Below are 10,257 nucleotides of genomic sequence, written 5' to 3'. Positions count from 1 at the left end.
CACCCAATGTCACACAGCTAGCAAATGACACAGTAAGGATTCAAATTCAGGCAGGTCCTGTGCCTTCAAATCTAATGTTCTTGCTACTACACCATTCTGGGTCATGCCCACAAAACATGCTATCATCCCAATGGAACATGAAAAAATTGTCATTTGTCCTATGTTTTGTCAACATGATGTTATTCAACCAATCCAAATGTATTTTGGATTGAATTCACTCAATTGACCTGATGCTTGGGATTCACAATAACTTTTGCAAAAAGTGTAAAGGGGATTATATACAGCAGTGGCAGCTGCAGAAGCTCTAGTCTTCAGGCACCCAGAGTGGGAACTACAAGCAGCAGGCTTGGCCTTCGTCTTTACAGACCCCACCCCCACCTGAAGATATCCATCTGAATTCTCTTAACAAGAGCCTGCTGTCAGATACCATGACAGATGTCTCAGTGGATCCAAGGACTGCTAGGACCTTCATTCCTGAAGACCTGATAGAGGAAGAAGAAGAAGCAGAGCTCACTAAGGGAGAAGGGATGACAGAGAGACACTTTGGAGAACTGAATGGGAAGGTATCTGGGCTCCCTGGAAGGTGTCATCTTTCAAAATCTTTCAAAGTGTTGGTCTCCCAATGATGTTCAGGTTGCCAATGCCTATGTGAAAACATTGGACCTATTTGGTGATTTTCTTTCTTTCTTTTTTTTCTTTTGTAGGCGATTGGGGTTAAGTGACTTGCCCAGGGTCACACAGCTAGTAAGTGTCAAGTGCTTGGTCTGAGGCTGGATTTGAACTCAGGTCCTCCTGACTTCAGGGCCTGTGCTCTATCCACTGCACCACCTAGCTTCCCCCCCCCCCAATTTGGTGATTTTCTATGAAGATCAGGCATTGGCAACCTTGTGCAATGCAATAACCTTTGGAAGTATGAGGAACTCTGAAACATGCAAGCCTTTTGAAAATCGATTTGATAGCAGGAAGACTGCCAGTGACAATTTTCTTTTTCCAACAGGAAGCAGCAAAAAGCCCCTATAAGACCACACTTTTTCCTAAACCTCTCCCACTTGAACAAGTTCAAGGACCCTCTTGGTTTTTTTAAATTAATTTATTTATTTTTAGTTTTCAACAATCACTTCCAGAAGCTTTTGAGTTTTAAATCCACCCTCCCCCACTCCCTCCCCAAGATGGCTGGCAATCTGATTCTCAAGGACTCTCTTAATCCATCATGAGAAACTCTAGAGAAAAACACAACACCAGGGAGTTGGCAAAGGCCACTTTTGAGAAGTCATACCCACAGACAGTTAGTTACTGCTGCATTTGAGTAAAATAAAAAACCAAAATGTTTGGTATTCAGTGAAGGATCTTTTGAACCATAGACTGAACTCCCATTAGGAAAACACTATGGTCTAAGGAAGAGGTTCCCAACCTTTTTTTGTTCCCTGAACCCCTTTCAACAACAACAAAAAATGTCTTTGAACCTGTAGGGTAATTTACTACTCATAATATTCTCTTAGATTTACTAATTTTTTTTTACAATAACTACAATAATAACTTTTGCCCCCCTAAAGCTCCAAATTAAAATGTATATAATGGTAATTGGAAAATAGAAATTTTCCACCTATAATTATGAAAATCTAAAATATAAAGTCATACAATTAATTATAATGATATTTTGTGTAGGACATTCTGCAACAATGAAAAGAAAGAACCCAGCAAGACCTCCTATGTTTATGATTATTTGCAAGACTTCATATTAGATTTCTTTATTTGATGAATTTGGTTGAACATAAATAACACTTTAATGAAATGGCAGAATTCAGAAGATGTTTACTAAGATATAATAATCGTATGTAAACTTAATTTTTATGTTAGATTTTTTTTTAATTTGAACCAACATTTGCAATATTTGGCTCAACAAGAGACAAACCCAGTCTTAAATCTGGTTCTACGTTAAGTTTATTTCTGTATTTTGATTAAACACAAGAATAAAATGAAAATGTTCACTCACACAAAAATGTGGTTGCAAATGGCAGAATTTTTAAAGCTCTTTTTGTAGGAGATTAAATTAATTTTCAAAATGTGTAACCATCTAACCAATGAAAATAAAAGGCTAGGGAGCAGAGCCAAGATGGTAGAGTAAAGGCAGGGACTCATGAACTCTCCCAAATTCCTATCCAAACAAATTTAAAATAACACTTCACATTGAATTATGGAGTAGTAGAACCAACAAAAGCTCAGGGAGAAACAACTTTCCAGACCAGGATGACTTGGGAGGTCGGCAGGAAAGGTCTGTCTCAGCAGGGCGGTGACTGGACCTGGAGCCCAGAGCAGACTGCAGATAAGAATTCACGATTTGACAAAAACTGCTGAGAAAACTGGAAAAATAGTATGGCAGAAACTAGGTGTAGACCAACATTTACCAGGAGAGACCAACACCATATACCAAGATAAGGTCAAAATGGGCATGTGATTTAAATATAAAGGGTGATACTTAAGCAAACTAGGGGAGCCTAGGATATCTTACCTGTCAGATCTATAGATGAGGGAAGAATTTATGACCAAACAAGAGATAGAAAGCATTACAGAACGTAAAATGGATAATTTTTATTATATTAAATTTTAAAGATTTCTCACAAACAAATCTAGTGCAACCAAGATTAGAAGGAAAGTAGAAAACAGAGGAATTTTTTTTTGCAGGTTTCTCTGATAAAATCCTCATTTCTCAAATGTATAGAAAACTGAATCAAATTTATAAGAATACAAGTCATTCCCCAATTGGTAAATGGTCAAGCAGGGGTGGAGAATCTACATCCACATGTGGCCCTCTTAGGTCCTGGGGTGCAGCCTTTTGACTGAATCCAAACTTCACAGAACAAATCCTTTTATTAAGGGAATTTGTTCTGTGAAGTTTGGATTCAGTCAAAGGGCCACACTTGAGGACCTAGAGGGCTACACTTGGCCTCATGGCCGAAGGTTCCCCACCCCTGGGTCAAAGGGCATGAACAAGAGATGGGACGTGGGAAAACTGGAACACTAATGTGCTGTTGGTGGAGTTGTGAACTGATCCAACCATTCTGGAAGGCAATTTGAAACTATGCCCAAAGGGCTATAAAAACTGTGCTTACCTTTGATCCAGCAATACCACTACTAGGTCTGTATCCCAAAGAGATTTTTTAAAGTGGGAGGAAATGATCTATTTGTACAAAAAAAAATTGTAGCAGCTCTTTTTGAGGTGGCAAAGAATTGGAAATTGAGGGGATGCCCATCAATGGGGGAATGGCTGAATAAGTTGTGGTATATGCTTGGCTTGTGATGGAATACTACTGTGCTATAAAAAATGATGAGCAGGTGATTTCAGAAAAACCTGGAAAGACTTATATGGACTCATGCAGAGTGAAGTGAGCAGAACCAGGAGAATGTTGTACACAAGAACAGCCTCATTGTTTGATGATCGACCACGAATGACTTAGCTATCCTCAGCAATACAACGATCCAAGACAATTCTGAAGGATTCGTGATGACAAATGTTCTCCACCTCCAGAGAAGGAGCTGATGGAGCCTGGATGCAGATCAAAGCAGACTTTTTTAAACTTTCCTTATTTTTCTTGGAGTTTTGTTTGTTCGTGTTTTCTTTTGTAACATAAGTAATATGGAAATGTTTAGCATGACTACACATGTATAATCCATATCAAATTATGTGCCTTCTCAAGGAGGGGGCAGGAAGGAGGGAGAGAATTTGAAAGTCAACATTTTAAAAAATATTTAAAACATTTTTCCATGTAATTGGAAAAATGAAATATAAAAATTTAAATTAAAAAATAGCTAGTAACAATACCAAATATTTACTTTTCTACTTACTATTCATGAGTACTATATTAAATAATGAATGTGCTTAAAATGTAGTTGCTTGTATTGTTTTGTGTTCTAACAATGTTTCTATATAATGTATCTTTTGTAAGGGAAGAGTCTACTCACATCAGACTTTCGGGTCTTCTGCTATCCTCGCACAGAAAACTCTATTGAAAGACTGTCCATATCACCATCCAGTCCATATGAAAGTCCATCAGATAGAAGAATAGTCACACGAGTGCAGGATAAGTTGAAATTGGAAAACAGCCTTAACACCACCATGACGTGCAAGATAAGGTTTGTTTCTGCAGAATATTCGTGATGGTCCATGATGGTTGTGTCCATGATATGCACGTCCAAAGATCATAGCTTTCAAGCAGCCTGCCATGTGCTGCAAGGACATTTGCAATGCCTCAATCACATGATTACATAACAATGGAACAGAGGGGAATAAGGGAGCTACTCTGGTGCCATGAACATCAATGAAAGTGTGCATGTGTGCCTGGCCATCCACTGGGAATTGGTTTGTACTTGAATGTTGAACCCTTGTGGCAGTTTGGGAACAATTTGATGACAGAAACTGCAAGAATATATTACACTTAGTCACAAGCAGTCAGTTTGATGGAATGGCTTCATGAACACCAAAATCATCGGGCCATTGGGTGCATGATAGCTTCATTTATTTATTTATTTAAAATTTATTTATTTATTTTTAATTTTTTGGCTAGGCATTGGGGTTAAGTGACTTGCCCAGGGTTACACAGCTAGTAAGTGTTATGTGTCTGAGGCCGGATTTGAACTCAGGTCCTCCTGAATTCAGGGACGTGCTTTACCCACTGTGCCACCTAGATGCCCCCTTTTTTATTTTATTTATTTAATTATGCATGATAGTTTCAAATCACTCCAGAAACAAACCTATAATATTTCCAACATGCACATACTTGTGGTCACAGAGGAAACATATATTTGTAACATAACTGGGCAATTATTTACCGCTTATGACACCATTAAAGAATTTTTTAGTGGGAACACCTTAGACTTGTCATCACAATCCACTACATGGGAACCACTGGCTCAAGCAAATGTCCAAGCAGGCTTCTATTTTGGAATGGAAAGAAGTATAATCATAAAACAAACTCCTCAAATCACTATTAGAAAAATGCAAATGTCTGGCCCAAGCAGTCACTGCAGCTGTTGAGGTCTTCCCCAAGCCAGAAGCCCACTGTGATCCTGCTGACCCAACAAGGCACCATCATGGATGTACTAGTAGAAGATGACATTTATGTTCTGAACCATGAAAAGATTCAGAGGAAAAAAAAATATGGTCATTTCTATGCAGGAGATGAGTCTGGGGCTTCATACTTTGCCCTTATCACTGCATATGAGCACATCAAAAAGAGACTTAAGGATTTAGAGAAGGAGAAATCACTCTTGAAAAGAATGTGATTTTTGGAAGAAAAGCTTCTCAAAACCTGATTAGATAAAGAAACAAACTCAGTGGGATAAGAACAAGTAAACACCTATCGTGCTTCTCCAGAGCTCCGCATAGACAGGGAGCATTTGAAAAACAAATGGGATAAAACCGATATAGACAACTTTGAATCTTTGAAAGTATTCAATGGACAGCTCCAGACTAAGGAGCAGAATTCCTCCAGTTCTGGGAGGATGTCCAGGCTCAGCACATGATGAGGAATCCAAACGGACCTTCATCTAGCTGGAAGTGACCTGAAAATCCATGGTATGGAACAGGAGCTGGAACTGAGGAGAAAGAAACGCTGTGGTGTTCTAAGAACCAAAGTGTAAAGATCTCAATAACACCGGATGCTAAAGGCCAAGCATTTCGAATTACAACATGCAACAAGCCTACTGGGAACTCAAGAGACAAATGTCTAATTGACTTCTTGAGATGCAAGTGCAAGCCTGAGGACCAAGAACATTTCAAACCCCATACCCAACCCAAAAATTTTGTGCGCTGGCCCCATGCGTTGAAAACCTAGTGAAGGACTGCACAAAATTAGATTTGATGTCTTTAACTTAAGCCTGCAAAAGACACACTCCTCCTTCACCAAATGAAAGCAAAGCAAAGCCCTCTGTACTGCCATGGGTTCCCCTCCTCCCAGAGATGCAAAGCTTTTATTGGAGAAAGCAAGTCTCTAGTCAAGGGCAGATAACAAGAGTCATCCTTAGTGGTGGCACAAGCTTTCAGGAGCAGAATTCCTATGGCAGAAATTCTTTAGGAGACAATTCACCAGTACTCCTGAGCTTCGGAGTGAGAGCATTTGGGGAAAGTCAAAGGAAAACACCTTCCCCCAACCTGCATCGCTGGGACCAGCAGAATCCAAACTGCCTTTACAAGAACTAATTCTGAAGAGAGTTGTAGTCACCTTGGGAAAGGAACTGAAAGGCAATTTGGACTCCATTATGGTATAGTGTTCTGTGGCTGTCCTCAATTTCAAGTATGCTTGGATTTATACGTACTGTCCTGCTGTCATGGAGTTAGGTTTGTTTCTTTCACTATACACTAAAACAACTGTGCCAACCAGCTCTATTTTAGGTAAGTATAGACACATGCACTACTTAATAAACTACAGAAATTTCAGAAATCCCCTTAGTGCTTTTCAAAGACAACTGTACCTTTGATAGCAATTCCTGTAGATTTTAGGCATCTCAGGCATCAAAGAAAAATGATAGGAACTAGTTTTTGAGCTCAAGTTCAGAAATATAGACAGGTTTTATAAGGTGTCTAAATCATAAATATGGCAGCTAATGCAGTAGATAGAGTGCCTGGCCTGGAGTCAGGAAAACTATCTTCCTGAGTTCAAATCTGGCCTAAGACAGTTGTATGACCCTGGGCAAATCACTTAACTCTGTTTGCCTCAGTTCCTCCTCAGTAAAAATGAGCTGGAGAAGGAAATGGCAAACCACTCCAGTATCTTTGCTAAGAAAACACCAAATGGGATCACAGATAGTTGGATACAACTGAACAACAAAATCATAAATACATTCATTCACAAGAATAACAGAAAGGTTGATGGTACTTTTGGTTTAAATCACGTAAATTTAAAAAAAAAAAAACAACAACCCTGCCTGGGGAGCAAGTAGATGTAAAATGTATTTGGATTCCCATTGGTCTTTTTATGAACATGTATAGATTGTGAAAATAGCAATATGGAATAATTGTTCTATGGATAGTCCATTTCTATACACCACTTAGTTCAAATTTTCTTCCTTTCTAAGACCAATGGTGCTTGTTACCAAAGTACTAGAATGGTCACCCTTATTTCTGTGTAATTTTCATTCTGTTTACACTGCAGACTGCTCAATCATTGGAACCCAAATTCAATAGCTCCCTGGGGCATTCAATTTAAAAGTAAGATTTTTTTAAGTTAAAAAAAAGTGACAAAATAACTGGAAAACTTTTTATGGCAAAACTGCATGACACTGATTGGGTGATAGATGGAGTCACGTAGAAAATGATTTACAATTTCAGACAGATTGGTATGTGAAGAGGTGTGTGTGAGTATTCAAATGTACAACTGGCAAAAAACAAACTGTCCCCAAGTGACCGTGCTAGTTGCCTTTTCTTTAGCAAAGTAACTTAATTTTAAAATGGCAATACATTAACCTCATGGAGAAAATTTCAAATTTAGTGAACAATCATTAGTTACTGAAGTAATTTTTGTGGAGCTGCTAGAGCTTTGGGGCAAGTACAAACTGTTTACAAGCATTGAAGAAATAGCTGGCCTTCCTAGGAGCTTTGTGGTAAAGATTGTGTATCCATTACATGTAACTGATGCCATTCAGACATCTCCTGGTGTAGATACTTTTTTGTCTTGAGATCTTCAGTGTTTCATGTAGAATGCCTTTTTCCCCCCTTTTCAGTAGCAGGCAATTTGGTATTTTTTTTTAAACTCAAAAGAATTCCTCAAACATCCTGCTGTATTATTGAACAGCATACATAAACAAAACCAGATATTGTTTGCACATTTCTATTACCTTACTCACATACACTGGCTTGTCTGTGATTAATGGAACTTGTGTCACATGCTGGAATTCATTCTGATCAGTGAACACAGCTGACTCAAGGAAGTACAATTTCTTTCGAAATAATACAACCCAATATGCATGAAACAACACAAATCAATAAGTTTTAGCTGATAGAACTAACTACCTGTATGATAACAAAATAGCAGAAACTATTTTTCATGGGGCTGCATAGACTGTTATATCTGATCTCCAATGTAGCTCACTGGTGTTGCTCTTCCTTAAGTAAAATTGAGTCTGTTTTTTTCTTTTTAAAAGTAGTAAACTGGGAGAGATACTGGCTTGGCCAACATTGTTAACAATGCAAAGATGAAATTGTATTGTTTAAGTAAATTATTTGTTTGAAAAAAAATAATAACAGGGACAGCCAGATGGCGCAGTGGATAGAGCACCAGCCCTGGATTCAGGAAAACCTGTGTTCAAATATGACCTCAGACACTTGACACTTACTAGCTGAGTGACCCTGGGCAAGTCACTTCACCCCATTGCCTTGCCCCCCCCAAAAGCAATATTGAGGTTTTTCACATCTATTTGACTGGCAAAGGTCACAAATGAGGAAACTGAGAAATGTTGGAGGGGCTGTGGTAAAACAGGTACACTAATGAACCATTGGTATAGCTGGGAATTGGGAATTAGGAACTATGCCCCAAAAGTCACTAACCTGTTGTGAAAACATATTTTAAAATTTCCTTTTCAGTTTCTCCAGAAATATTAAGAAATAATATTTCTCCAGCCCCAAGCCCTTTCCAGCCTTTTTCCTTTAGGAAAATGGAAAGAACAAAGCCTGCCTTTGAAATGGAATAAGGGTGATATAACCAAACTGAACTTTTGTCTAGATGGAATAATACTATTGTTCATTGTCTTCCCCCAAGTGAACTGATTGGTACCACAACCCACCTAGGAACAGTCTTTTCTTAGGAAATTCAAGGTTAAGATATTGATCACAGGAAGGAACTGATTGATGACTATTCTGGAATGTCAACCCCCAAACTCTATTTTAATACAATATGATCTTTTCTTTGCTCAAGATTCCTATAAATCGGCATGGGGAACTATACCATTTTGGACATGTCTCTTCCCAAGCTAGAAATGCATTGGACATATATATATATATATATATATATATATATATATATAAAACCAAATTGTTTCTGGCAGACTGAAACCTAAATTGCAGAGTACATTATTGGTATTACTGTTTTTCTTTGACCCAGCCATGCTACTATTGGGACTAACCCCCAAAAGATTAAAAAGGAAAAGGACTCCTACGTACAAAACTATTTAGAGCATCTTTTCCTTGTAGCCCAAATCTGGAAATTAGGGGGCGCCCGACCGGGGCCCGGCTAAATACGACGTGTGGATGCACTGGAACGTTAGCGGGCCCTAAGAAATGATGAAAAGGAGAGTTTCAGAGCGAACTGGGAAAGCGCACTGAGCCAAGAGAAAAGCAGCTTCGAAGGGCTTTAGAACTACAGTCTGCACAGTGATAAAGCAAGAACCCGAATGAAAGTGAAACCTGCCTACGGACCCTCCTCCACGACTCGGCCGACGCAGCCCACGAGCCCCCGGCGAGCAGAAGGGCCGGGCAGACCTGCGGCAGCAGCGCCCTTGGAACGGGGGCCGAGAGGGCAGGCTTCTGTGATCCCGGTCCAATCATTGCGTAGGGCCCAACCGGGATTCGGGGTCGGGGCCCTGGACTGAAGGGGGCGGAGTGGGAAGGAGGGCAGGGCCAAACTGGGAACAGCGCACCTAGGGGGCGAGGCCGCGGGAGGTGGGAAAAAAAAAACCAGAGCCCCTGACCAATCAGCTCCTGGGAGTGGACGGGACCCTCCCCCGGGGAGGAGCCAGGGTGAAGAGAGCCCGGAGGAAGGCCGTACCAATCTGGGGCAGCGGGAAGGAGCTGTCAGCTCGGGCGCCGCGTCTCCGCTTCGGGTCTGGGGAACGCCTGGGAGAGGGCCATTGCTGTCGCCAGACTTTCCTAGCCTCTCCTGGGCGTCCCGGAAGATCGCTGGGCTATTGACAGCGCCCCCGAGTAAAGCCCGTCTCCACCCCTTTCAAGCCTCCTTCCCCACCCGCCGCTAGCTGTGGGCCGGCCCGAGCCGCCCCCGCCGACACCTGGGACCGTACCAAGTCCGCTCGGAGGGCTCTCCCTCTTCCTCCCAGGGGCCCTCAGTTTGGCGTGCTGGGGCGTCGGCGCCGAGCCGCCCCCTCCCGTCTCGGCGCTTCCCCCCTCCCGGAGACAGAGTCTGTGGGACGTTCCGGGCTCCTCCTCCTCCCACTGGCCCCGAGGCGGGGCCTTGTGCGCAGGTGCCGGAGCCGCCGCGGCTTGGGCGGCTGCGGGGAGCCAGGCTCGGAGCCGGGACAGGGACCGCGCCAGGC

General features: G+C 41.3%; 1 long non-coding RNA gene and 1 pseudogene across 1 annotated transcript; one reads left to right on the top strand and one right to left on the bottom strand.

Annotated features, from left to right (window-relative positions):
- Positions 1-2,569: 2,569 nt before the first annotated feature.
- Positions 2,570-9,956, bottom strand: LOC144455010 (uncharacterized). The gene is made up of 2 exons (XR_013483643.1): positions 9,407-9,956; positions 2,570-4,225 (listed from the first exon to the last, which is right to left on the bottom strand). It is a non-coding gene; the product is annotated as an uncharacterized LOC144455010 (long non-coding RNA).
- Positions 5,089-5,758, top strand: LOC110201049 (5-azacytidine-induced protein 2 pseudogene; annotated as a pseudogene).
- Positions 9,957-10,257: the final 301 nt, after the last annotated feature.

Source organism: Phascolarctos cinereus, unplaced genomic scaffold, assembly GCF_003287225.1.
Source record: "Phascolarctos cinereus isolate Bilbo 61053 unplaced genomic scaffold, phaCin_HiC Scaffold_8;HRSCAF=390, whole genome shotgun sequence".
NCBI classification, from domain to species: Eukaryota; Metazoa; Chordata; class Mammalia; order Diprotodontia; family Phascolarctidae; genus Phascolarctos; species Phascolarctos cinereus.
Note: the sequence above shows the minus strand (reverse complement) of the source record. Positions and strands in the feature narration are given on the sequence as shown.